The sequence below is a fragment of the Bos mutus genome, chromosome 8 (genome assembly GCF_027580195.1).
Source record: "Bos mutus isolate GX-2022 chromosome 8, NWIPB_WYAK_1.1, whole genome shotgun sequence".
NCBI lineage: Eukaryota > Metazoa > Chordata > Mammalia > Artiodactyla > Bovidae > Bos > Bos mutus.
This window is the reverse complement of record NC_091624.1, coordinates 40,292,299-40,305,685: the sequence shown is the minus strand read 5'-3', so window position 1 is coordinate 40,305,685 and position 13,387 is coordinate 40,292,299.

Sequence of the window (13,387 nt, the reverse complement as noted above, 5' to 3'; positions counted from 1 at the left end):
GTTCTAGCCTGTGAAGAATACTGCTGGTAGCTTGATAGGGATTGCATTGAATCTATAAATTGCTTTGGGGTAGTATACTCATTTTCACTATATTGATTCTTCCAATCCATGAACATGGTATATTTCTCCATCTATTAGTGTCCTCTTTGATTTCTTTTCACCAGTGTTTTATAGTTTTCTATATATAGGTCTTTAGTTTCTTTAGGTAGATATATTCCTAAGTATTTTATTCTTTCCGCTGCAATGGTGAATGGAATTGTTTCCTTAATTTCTTTTCTGTTTTCTCATTATTAGTGTATAGGAATGCAAGGGATTTCTGTGTGTTGATTTTATATCCTGAAACTTTACTATAGTCATTGATTATTTCTAGTAATTTTCTGGTGGAATCTTTAGGGTTTTCTATGTAGAGGATCATGTCATCTGCAAATAGTGAGAGTTTTACTTCTTCTTTTCCAATTTGGATTCCTTTTTTCTTTTTCTGCTCTGTTCCTTCTGTTCCTGCTTTCTGGAGAGTTTTATCATAAATGGGTGTTGAATTTTGTCAAAGGCTTTCTCTGCATCTATTGAGATAATCATATGGTTTTTATTTTTCAATTTGTTAATGTGGTGTATTACATTGATTGATTTGCAGATATTGAAGAATCCTTGCATCCCTGGGATAAAGCCCACTTGATCATGGTGTATGATCTTTTTAATGTGTTGTTGGATTCTGATTGCTAGAATTTTGTTAAGGATTTTTGCATCTATGTTCATCAGTGATATTGGCCTATAGTTTTCTTTTTTTGTGGGATCTTTGTCAGGTTTTGGTATTAGGGTGATGGTGGCCTCATAGAATGAGTTTGGAAGTTTACCTTCCTCTGCAATTTTCTGGAAGAGTTTGAGCAGGATAGGTGTTAGCTCTTCTCTAAATGTTTGGTAGAATTCAGCTGTGAAGCCGTCTGGACCGGGGCTTTTGTTTGCTGGAAGATTTTTGATTACAGTTTCAATTTCCGTGCTTGTGATGGGTCTGTTAAGATTTTCTATTTCTTCCTGGTCGAGTTTTGGAAAGTTGTACTTTTCTAAGAATTTGTCCATTTCTTCCACGTTGTCCATTTTATTGGCATATAATTGTTGATAGTAGTCTCTTATGATCCTTTGTATTTCTGTGTTGTCTGTTGTGATCTCTCCATTTTCGTTTCTAATTTTGTTGATTTGATTTTTCTCCTTTGTTTCTTGATGAGTCTGGCTAATGGTTTGTCAATTTTATTTATCCTTTCAAAGAACCAGCTTTTGGTTTTGTTGATTTTTGCTATGGTCTCTTTTGTTTCTTTTGCATTTATTTCTGCTCTAATTTTTAAGATTTCTTTCCTTCTACTAACCCTGGGGTTCTTCATTTCTTCCTTTTCTAGTTGCTTTAGGTGTAGAGTTAGGTTATTTTTTGACTTTTTCTTGTTTCTTGAGGTGTGCCTGTATTGCTATGAACTTTCCCCTTAGGACTGCTTTTACCGTGTCCCACAGGTTTTGGGTTGTTGTGTTTTCATTTTCATTCATTTCTATGCAAATTTTGATTTCTTTTTGATTTCTTCTGTGATTTGTTGGTTATTCAGCAGTGTGTTGTTCAGCCTCCATATGTTGGAATTTTTGATAGTTTTTCTCCTGTAATTGAGATCTAATCTTACTGCATTGTGGTCAGAAAAAAATACTTGGAATGATTTCTATTTTTTTGAATTTACAAAGGCTAGCTTTATGGCCCAGGATGTGATCTATCCTGGAGAAGGTTCCATGTGCTTGAGAAAAAGGTGAAATTCATTGTTTTGGGATGAAATGTCCTATAGATATCAGTTAGGTCTAACTGGTCTATTGTATCGTTTAAAGTTTGTGTTTCCTTGTTAATTTTCTGTTTAGTTGATCTATCCATAGGTGTAAGTGGGGTATTAAAGTCTCCCACTATTATTGTGTTATTGTTAATTTCTCCTTTCATACTTGTTAGCATTTGTCTTACGTACTGTGGTGCTCCCGTGTTGGGTGCATATATATTTATAATTGTTATATCTTCTTCTTGGATTGATCCTTTGATCATTATGTAGTGACCTTTTTGTCTCTTTTCACAGCCTTTGTTTTAAAGTCTATTTTATCTGATATAAGTATTGCTACTCCTGCTTTCTTTTGGTCCCTATTTGCATGGAAAATCTTTTTCCAGCCCTTCACTTTCAGTCTGTATGTGTCCCCTGTTTTGAGGTGGGTCTCTTGTAGACAACATATGTAGGGGTCTTGTTTTTGTATCCATTCAGCCAGTCTTTGTCTTTTGGTTGGGGCATTCAACCCCTTTACGTTTAAGGTAATTACTGATAAGTATGACCCCGTTGCCATTTACTTTATTGTTTTGGGTTCGAGTTTATACACTGTTTTTGTGTTTCCTGTCTAGAGAATATCCTTTAGTATTTGTTGGAGAGCTGGTTTGGTGGTGCAGAATTCTCTCAGCTTTTGCTTGTCTGAAAAGCTTTTGATTTCTCCTTCATACTTGAATGAGATCCTTGCTGGGTACAATAATCTGGGCTGTAGGTTATTTTCTTTCATCATTTTAAGAATGTCTTGCCATTCCCTCCTGGCTTGAAGAGTTTCTGTTGAAAGATCAGCTGTTATCCTTATGGGAATTCCCTTGTGTGTTATTTGTTGTTTTTCCCTTGCTGCTTTTAATATTTGTTCTTTGTGTTTGATCTTTGTTAATTTGATTAGTATGTGTCTTGGGGTGTTTCGCCTTGGGTTTATCCTGTTTGGGACTCTCTGGGTTTCTTGGACTTGGGTGATTATTTCCTTCCCATTTTAGGGAAGTTTTCCACTATTATCTCCTCAAGTATTTTCTCATGGTCTTTCTTTTGTCTTCTTCTTCTGGAACCCCTATGATTCAAATGTTGTAGCGTTTAATATTGTCCTGGAGGTCTCTGAGATTGTCCTCATTTCTTTTAATTCGTTTTTCTTTATCCTCTCTGATTCATTTATTTCTACCATTCTATCTTCTAATTCACTAATCCTATCTTCTGCCTCTGTTATTCTACTATTTGTTGCCTCCAGAGTGTTTTTAATTTCATTTATTGCATTATTCATTATATATTGACTCTTTTTTATTTCTTCTAGGTCCTTGTTAAACCTTTCTTGCATCTTCTCTATCCTTGTCTCCAGGCTATTTATCTGTGATTCCATTTTAGTTTCAAGATTTTGGATCAATTTCACTATCATTATTCGGAATTCTTTATCAGGTAGATTCCCTATCTCTTCCTCTTTTGTTTGGTTTGGTGGGCATTAATCCTGTTCCTTTATCTGCTGAGTATTCCTCTGCCTCTTCATCTTGTTTAAATTGCTGAGTTTGGGGTGTCCTTTCTATATTCTGGCAGTTTGTGGAGTTCTCTTTATTGTGGCGTTTCCTCACTGTGTGTGGGTTTGTACAGGTGGCTTGTCAAGGTTTCCTGGTTAGGGAAGCTTGTGTCGATGTTCTGGTGGGTGGAGCTGTATTTCTTCTCTCTGGAGTGCAATGAAATGTCCAGTAATGAGTTATGAGATGTCTGTAGTTTTGGGGTGACTTTGGGCAGCCTGTATCTTGAAGCTCAGGGCTGTGTTCCTTTGTTGCTGGAGAATTTGCTTGGTATGTCTTGCCCTGGAACTTATTGGCCCTTGTGTGGTGCTTGGTTTCAGTGTCGGTATGGAGGCATTTGATGAGCTCCTGTCAATTAATGTTCCTTGGAGTCAGGAGTTCCTGGAGTCAGGGTTTGGACTTAAGTCTCCCACTTCCGTTATCGGTCTTATTTTTACAGTAGTTTCAAAACTTCTCCTTCTATACAGCACCATTGATAAAACATCTACATTAAAGATAAAAAGTTTCTCTACGGTGAGGGTCACTTGGAGAGGTTCACAGGGTTACATGGAGAAGAGAAGAGGGAGGAGGGAGTTAGAGGTGACCCAAATGAGATGAGGTGAATCAATAGTGGAGAGAGTGGGCTAGCCAGTAGTCACTTCCTTATGTGCACTCCACAACTGGACCACTCAGAGATGTTCACGGAGTTATACAGAGAAGAGAAGAAGGAGGAAGGTGACAGAGGTGGCCAGAAGGATAAAAGTGGGGAATGAAAAGGAGGGAGACAGATCCAGCCAGTAATCAGTTCCCTAAGTGTTCTCCACCATCTGGAACACACAGAAATTCACAGAGTTGGGTAGAGTAGAGAGGGGTTAGGGAGGAGACACAGGCGACCTGGTGGAGAAAAAAAGGAGAGTCAAAGGGAGAGAGAGCAGTGAAGCCAGTAATCTCGCTCCCTAGTGAAAAATGGGTCCTGAAGATTGGGTTCTTAAAGGTACAAAATTGGTAACAAATACATAAAAGCAAAAATTAAAAATCTAGAGTAGAGTTTGGAATTTCAAAAATACGATGTTAAAGAAAAGAAGAAGGAAAAGAAAGAGAGAAAAAACGAACAAACAAAAACAAGGTTGCGAAAATTATAAAGAAAGTACAGGTACAAAATTGATAACTAATACCAAAAAGCAAAATTTAAAAATCTAGAGTAGAGTTTGGAATTTCAAAAATACAATGTTAAAAAAAGAAGAAAAATAAAGAGAGAAAACAAACAAAAACAAACAATGTCACAAAAATTATAAAGAAAATACAGGTACAAAATTGATATCAAATACCAAAAAGCATAAATTAAAAATCTAGAGTAGAGTTTGGAATTTCAGATATACAATGTTATATAAAAGAAGAAGAGAAAGAAACAGAGAAGAAGGAAAAAAGTCACAGAAATTATATAAAAAAACTATAGGTACAAAATTGATAACATATACCAAAAAAGCGAAAATTAAAAATCTAGAGTAGAGTTTGGAATTTCAAAAATACAATGTTAAAGAAAAGAAGAAAAAAAAAAAAAAAAAACAAGGTCAAAAAATTATAAAATACATGTATATGAAGTTTGCTGAAGAAGAAAAAAATAGGTCTTTTTTTTTTTTTTTTGCAAAGTAATAGGTTATCAAAGTGAAAAATTAAAGGAACAATAGAGGACTTAAAATTTTTTTTTTTTTATTAAAAAAAAAGAATGATCGTAAAAATAATAAAAATATATCTAGGACTTTCTTGGTTTTGTTGTGGGTGTTGTGGGTTCAGTTCATTTTTGGCTAGTTCCTTGGTCAGACTTATATTTCTCAAGATCTATAGGCCCCTTCCTATGTAGTTCGTAGTAACCACAGGGTTTTGATCTATTGCCTGTAGCTTCCAAGGCGTTTCCCTCTGTTATATCTTCTTCTGTTTGCTAGTCTCTTCAGTATCTGGTTTCCGCCCTGACACAAAGGGGATGGTGGAGGACACTTTTTTTTTTTTTTAAGGCTTACTTGTTCAGTCGCCCTGTGGGGAGGGAGGGAGGGATGCTGCAAACAAATAACACTGGCGTGGGCTCACAGTGCCTCAGCCACCCTGGGTCTGCCCCCGCTCACGGTGCGTGTAGCCACCCTGCCCACACTGCTCGGGCTCTAGGTTGTTCCGCCGGGAACAATCCGAGGCTGGCCCTGGGTTGCATGCACCTCCCAGGTCCAAGCTGCTCAGGTTCAGGCACTCAGGTAGTCCTCAGAGGCGCAGACTCAGTTGGGCCTGCGTTTTGTGCTCTTCCCAGGTCCGAGCAGCTCAGGTGATGAGGTGTTTGGCGAGCGCCAATGCTGCGACTTATCGCCTCCCCGCCACTCGGTTATCTAGGTGTAAAACCGGCGCACCTTCTCAGGCAGATGTTGACTGTCCAGACCCCCAAGAAGTTTTAGTTAGCAAAGAAGCCTGCTTACAGTTTTATTGATAATGTCTCTCTGGGGCTGCGCTTGCCCCCTTCCGGCTCTGGCTGCCTGTCACCGGAGGGGGAAGGTCTGCAGCCGGCTATCTCTGTTCAGTCCTTTGTTCCATGTGCGGGCCTGGCGGTCTTAGGTTAGGGCTGGCTTTTCGCGTGGTAGATATCCCACAGTCTGGTTTGCTAGCCCAAATTATTTCGCTCAGATAGCACTCAGGGTATTCAGGCCAGATTCTTACTCTCAGCGATGCAGCCCACGCCGCGCCTCCCTGCCCAGCCCCCGCTTGCTAATGGCGGATGCAGGCGTCTGCGCTGCTTCTCCGCTGGGGGAGTTACCGTAGGGCTTGCAATCTGCGAGTTTTAATTGTTTGTTTATTTTTTCTCCCTGTTATGTTGCCCTCTGTGCTTCCAAAGCTCGGCACAGATTCGGCAGTGAGAAGGTTTCCTGGTGTTTGGAAACTTCTCTCTTTTTAAGATTCCCTTCCCGGGAGGGAACTCCGTCCCTCCCTCTTTTGTCTCTTTTTTTTGTCTTTAATATTTTTTCCTACCTCCTTTCGAAGAGTTGGGTTGTTTTTCTGGGTGCCTGATGTCCTCTGCTGGCATTCAGAAGTTGTTTTGTGGAATTTACTCGACGTTTAAATGCTCTTTTGATGAATTTGTGGGGGAGAAAGTGTTCTCCCCGTCCTACTCCTCCGCCATCTTGGCTCCTCCTGACATTTAGTTTTTAATATCTACCAACTTGTGGCTTTGTCGATCCTTCTATTGAATGTTTATTTTTTTTATTATTTCCTTCTTTTGCATTTCATTTGTGTTGTTTTTTGTTTCATGGGCTTCCTGATTGATTAGATCATTGGGTTCTCAGCTTTTCTTTTCTAAAAGCAAGTGCTGGTTAGCATGTGGAGCAACTGGAACTCTCACCCATTGTTGGATTGGGATGGTAATTTGATATAACTACAGAAAACTGTTTGATAGTACTTACTAAAATTGAACATATGCATAACATGTGCTCCAACAATCACATTTCTGTGTAAATACCCTACAGAACTGAATTTGCATGCATAGTAAACATGTGTAAGAATGTGTATTTATGGTAGTCTCAAGTTGGACACGTCCCACATGGATAAGTAAATTATTGATTCATAAAATGGGAGTCTGTTAGCAATGAATATGAGCAAATTATGAGTAAAGGTGACAACATGAATGAGTTGCATACATATATTGGGTGATTCAGGTTATATATAAGTTTAACACGGACAAGGAGTATCTCTAGTGTCAGAAACGTGATTACATTTGAGGAGGAAATTGAGAAATTCTTCACCTTGGAGGTGGTTACATGTACATATTTATTTCTTAATAATTAATGAGCCTGTATAGCTATCAATTCAGTTCAGTCGCTCAGTCGTCTCCAACTCTTTGCAACCCCATGAATTGCAGCATGCCAGGCCTCCCTGTCCATCACCAACTCCTGGAGTTCACCCAAACTCATGTGCATCGAGTTGGTAATGCCATCCAGCCATTTCATCCTCTGTCGTCCCCTTCTTCTCTTGTCCCCAATCTCTCCCAGCATCAGAGTCTTTTCTAATGAGTCAACTCTTCGCATGAGGTGGCCAAAGTATTGGAGTCTCACCTTCAGCATCAGTCCTTCCAAAGAACACCCAGGACTGATCTCCCTTAGAATGGACTGGTTAGATCTCCTTGCAGTCCAAGGGACTCTCAAGAGTCTTCTCCAACATCACAGTTCAAAAGCATCAATTCTTCGGCACTCAGCTTTCTTCACAGTCCAACTCTCACCTCCATACATGACCACTGGAAAAACCATAGCCTTGACTAGATGGACCTTTGTTGGCAAAGTAATGTCTCTGCTTTTGAATATGCTATCTAGGTTGGTCATAACTCTCCTTCCAAGGAGTAAGCGTCTCTTAATTTCATGGCTGCAATCACCATCTGCAGTGATTTTGGAGCCCAAAAAAATAAAGTCTGACACTGTTTCCCCATCTATTTGCCATGAAGTGATGGGACCGGATGCCATGATCTTCATTTTCTGAATGTTGAGCTTTAAGCCAACTTTTTCACTCTCCTCTTTCACTTTCATCAAGTGGCTTTTTAGTTCCTCTTCACTTTCTGCCATAAGGGTGGTGTCATCTGCATATCTGAGGTTATTGATATTTCTCCCGACAATCTTGATTCCAGCTTGTGCTTCTTCCAGCCCAGCGTTTCTCAAGATGTACTCTGCATATAAGTTAAATAAGCAGGGTGACAGTATACAGCCTTGATGTACTCCTTTTCCTATTTGGAACCAGTCTGTTGTTCCATGGCCTAGCTATTGTAAATAGTGATGAACATTGGGGTACATGTGTCTTTTTCAGTTATGATTTCCTCAGGATATATGCCCAGTAGTGGGATTGTTGGATTATATGGTAGTTTTATTCCTGGTTTTTATTTTTTTTATGATTAGTTAATTTTATTATTATTTTTTTTTTAATTTTATTTTATTATTCCTGGTTTTTAAAGAAATCTCCATACTGTTCTCCATAGTGGCTGTATCAGTTTCATTCCTACCAACAGTGTAAGAGGGTTCCCTTTCCAGTGATACCACACTGTAGTTTTGATTTGCGTTTCCTTAATAATGACTGATGTGGAGCATCTTTTCGTGTATTTACTGCTGCTGCTAAGTCACTTCAGTCGTGTCCGACTCTGTGCGACCCCATAGACGGCAGCCCACCAGGCTCCCCTGTCCCTGGGATTCTCCAGGCAAGAACACTGGAGTGGGTTGCCATTTCCTTCTCCAATGCATGAAAGTGAAAAGTGAAAGCGAAGTCGCTCAGTCATGTCCGACTCTTAGCGACCCCATAGACTGCAGCCTACCAGGCTCCTCCGTCCATGGGATTTTCCAAGCAAGAGTACTGGAGTGGGTCATGTATTTACTAGCCATCAGTTTGTCTTGGTAACTTACATTTTTCTGTCTCTGTCATATATGTTGTAACTTTTTAAACAGTTTGTTTTTAAAGAGCAGTTTTAGGTTCGCAGCGAAATTGAGAGGAAGGTGCAGAGATTCCTGTATATCAGTATCTCCTGATCCTACACATGCTTAGCCTCCACCGTCAGTCCCATCACGTCATAGCAAATAGATAGAGAAACAATGGAAACAGTGAAAGACTTTATTTTGGGGGACTCCAAAATCACTGCATATGGTGATTGCAGTCATGAAAGTAAAAGACATTTGCTCCTCGGAAGAAAAGCTATGACCAGCCTAGAGAGCATATAAAAAGCAGAGACATTACTTTGCCAACAAAGATTTGTCTAGTCAAAGCTATGGTTTTCCCAGTAGTCATGTATGGATGTGAGAGTTGGACTATAAAGAAAGCTGAGCACTGAAGAATTGATGCCTTTGAATTGTGGTGTTGGAGAAGACTCTTGAGAGTCCTTTGGACTACAAGGAGATCCAACCAGTCCATCCTAAAGGAAATCAGTCCTGAATATTCATTGAAGGAGTGATGCTGAAGGTGAAACTCCAATACTTAGGCCACCTGATACAAAGAACTGACTCATTTGAAAAGACACTGATGCTGGGAAAGATTTAAGGCAAGAGGAGAAGGGGACAACAGAGGATGAGATGATTGTATGGCACCACTGACTCAGTGCACATGAGTTTGAGAAATCTCTGAGAGTTGGTGATGGACAGGGAATCCTGGCAGGCTGCAGTCCATGGGGTCGCAAAGAGTCGGACATGACTGAGAGACTGAACTGAACTGAACTGATAACTGAATCACTTTGCTGTATACCTAAAACTATCACAACATTGTAAGTTAACTATACTGCAATTTTTTAAAAAGGCATAGGAACCAAGAGAAAAAGAGATATGCAATAAGTATTCAAAGAAAAGAAAATCAGAATGACCAATAAAAAAAAAATTAAAAAAAAAAAAAAAAAAAAAAAAGCACCCCCCACCAAAGAGGTACATTTACAACAATTGATTAAACTACGCTGACACATCATAATCTCCCAAAGCCCATGGTTTACATTAGGGTTCACTGTTTGTGTTGTACTTTCTGTGGGTTTTTGCACAATGTATAATGACAAGTATCCACCGCTACAGTATCGTAGAGAATAGTTTCACTGGTCTAATGCTCTACCCTCATTGCTCCCTCCCCCTCAACCCCTAGCAACCTCTGATCTCTTTACTGTCTCCATAGTTTTGCCTTTTCCAGAATGTCATATAGTTGGAATCATACAGTATGTTGTCTTCTCGGAGCGGCTCCTTTCACTTAGTAATATGCATCTGAAGGTCCTTTATGTCCTTTCATGCCTTGGTAGCTCACTTCTATTTAGCATTGAATAATATTCCATTGTCTCAACATACCAGCTTATTTATCCATTCACCTACTGAAGGATGTCTTGGTTGCTTCCGAGTTTTGGCAGCTATAAATAAAGTTTCTATAAACATCCCTGTGCATGTGTTTATGTGGCATAAGTTTTCAGTTCATTTGAATAAATATCAAAGAGTAATTGCTAGAGCATATGGCAAAAGTATGTTTAGTGTTTTAAGACTGTCAAACTGTCTTCCAAAGTGGATGTACCATTTTGCATTTTTACCAGCACAGAAATGAAAGTTCTTGCTCCACATTCTTGCCAACAAGACCTCCTTTTGAATTAACTTTTGTTAAGAGTGTGAGGTTTATCTAAATTCATTTTTTTTTAGCATGTAGCTGTCCGATTGTCCCAGCACCATTTGTTGAAAAACTATCTTTCTCCTCCATTGTATTGCCTTTGTTCCCTTTGTTAAAGACCAGTTGACTATATTTGTGTGTGTCTATTTGTGGGTTCTCTATTCTGTTCCGTTGGTCAGTTTCTTTATTCTTTCACCAGTACCCCACGTTTTGATTGTTGTAGCTCTCCTCCAACTTTGTTGCTCTTCTTCAGAATTGCTCTGGCTATTCTTGGTCTTTTGACTCTGTATGTAAACTTTAGAATCAGTTTGTTTGTATCCACAAAGTAATGTGAGGGGTTTTGATAGCGATTGCATTGAATCTAGGCAGATCAAGTTGGGAAAAACTGATATCTTGGCAATATTGAGTCTTACTATCCCTGAACATGAAGTCTCTCTCCACTTACTTAGTTCTTCTTTTCTTTTGTTAATCAGAATTATGCTGCTGCTAAGTCGCTTCAGTCGTGTCCGACTCAGTGCGACCCCATAGCAGTTTTCCTCAAAGATCTTGATTATAGCTTGTTGTGCTTGTATTTAAAATATTTCTCTTTTTTCTTTTTTTGGTGCTAATGTAAATGGCATTGTGCTTTTAATTTCAAATTCTACTTGTTAATTTTTGGTAAATAGGAAAATAAATGACTTCTGTATATTAAACTTGTATCCTGCAACCTTGCTGAAATTAGTTTCCGGAACTTCCTTTTTTTAAAGATTTGGATTTTCCATGTAGATTATGTCATTTGTAGACAAAGACATTTTATTTCTTCAGTCTATATATTGTTTGTGTCCATTTGTTGCCTTACTGCATTAGCTAGGACCTCCTGTACAATGTTGAACAGGAGTGGTGAGAGCAATCGTCTTTGACTTGTTCCTGATCTTAGTGGGAAAAGCTTCTAGTTTCTTACTATCAAATGTGATATTAGCTATAGGATTTTTGTAGATTTTATCAAGTAAAGAAAGTTCCCTCTGTTCCTAGATTACTCAGAGTTTTAATCATGAATGGGTATTTGATTTTCTCAAATGCTTTTTTCTATTGATCATATAAATATATTGTAAATTGTGTTCTGTTTATGATTCATTTTTACATATCATTTATGGCTTTATTGCTCTGTGGGAGTTGTAATTTTTATCTAATCAAACCTGCAGTGTTTTTACTGTCTAAGGGAGGCGTTTCTTTTCCCAAAGTTACAAATATATTGTCTTTATTTTTTTCTTGAGTACTTCTGTGATTTTATGTTTTACATGAAATCCCTAATCCATTGAAAATTTGTTACCATATATGGTGTGAGGAAACATCCCATGTTTTGTCTACCCAGCAAAGCAATTATTATTTTTTTATTGAGTTATAGGTGATTTACAGCATGTTAATTTCTGCTGTACAGCAAAGTGATTAAGTTATCTATATATACACACATATACACATTCTGTTTTAGTATTATTTTTCATTATGGTTTGTCATAGGATATTGAATATAGTTGCCTGTGCTATACAGTAGGACTTTGATATTTATCCATTCTATACATAAAAGCTTATATCTGCTAAACCCAACCTCCTACTCCAGCCTTCTCCTACTCCTCTTACCCCCTTGGTAACCACAGATCTCTTCTCTATGTCTGTGAGTCTGTTTCTGATTATAGATAGGATCATTTGTGTCATATTTTATATACCACATATAAGTGATATCCTATGGTATTTGTCTTTCTCTTTGTAACTTCACTTAGTATGATAATCTCTAGGTTTATCCATGTTGCTGCAAATGGCATTATTTCATTCTTCTTTTTTCGCCTGAGTAGTATTCCACTGTAGATGTGCACCACATCTTCTTTATCCGTTCATCTCTTGATGGACATTTAGGTTGTTGCCATGTCTTGGCTCTTGTGAACAGTGCTGCTGTGATATTGGGGTTGCATGTATCTTCTTGAAGTATAGTTTTATTTGAATGTATGCCCAGGAGTAGAATTGCTGGATCATGTGATAATTTTATTTTTAGTTTTTTGAGGAACCTCCTGAGGAGTTCACTCAGACTCACGTCCATTGAGTCAGTGATGCCATCCAGCCATCTCATCCTCTGTCATCCCCTTCTCCTGCCTTCAATCTTCCCCAGCATCAGGGTCTTTTCCAATGAGTCAGCTCTTCACATCAGGTGGCCAAAGTATTGGAGCTTCACCATCAATCCTTTCAATGAATATTCAGGGTTGATTTCCTTTAGGATGGACTGGTTTGATCTCCCTGCAGTCCAAGGGACTCTCAAGAGTCTTCTCCAACACCACAGTTCAAAAACATCAGTTCTTTGGTGCTCAGCCTTCTTTATGGTCAAACTCTCACAACCATTCATGACTACTGGAAAAACCATAGCTTTGACTGGATGGACCTTTGTTGGCAAAACAATGTCTCTGCTTTTTAATATGCTATCTAGGTTTGTCATAGCTTTTCTTCCAAGGAGCAACCATCTTTTAATTTCATGGCTGCAGTCTATGGGATCGCAAAGAGTCAGACATGACTGAGCGACTGAACTGAGCTGAGGATATAAAAGGAACTGATTTTCTCTTACATGAATTGATGTCTAAATTAAGGTATCGATAATTAAATATAGGTTCAGGAAATTTTTTTTAAGTAGCAAAGCAATCACAAGTAAAATGGAGATTTTTCGTTTTTTGTGTGTTAATTGCTCGGTTGTGTCCGACTCTTTGCCACCCCATGGAGTGTAGTCCACCAGGCTCCTCTGTCCATGGGATTCTCCAGGCAAGCATACTAGAGTGGTAGACATTTCCTTCTCGAGAGGATTTTCCTGATCCAGGGATCAAACCTGGGTCTCCTTTGTTGCAGACAGAAATTTTTTTTTTTTTTTCAGACAGAAATTTTTTACCATCTGAGTCAGCAGGCAAGCCCTTGTTTTTTT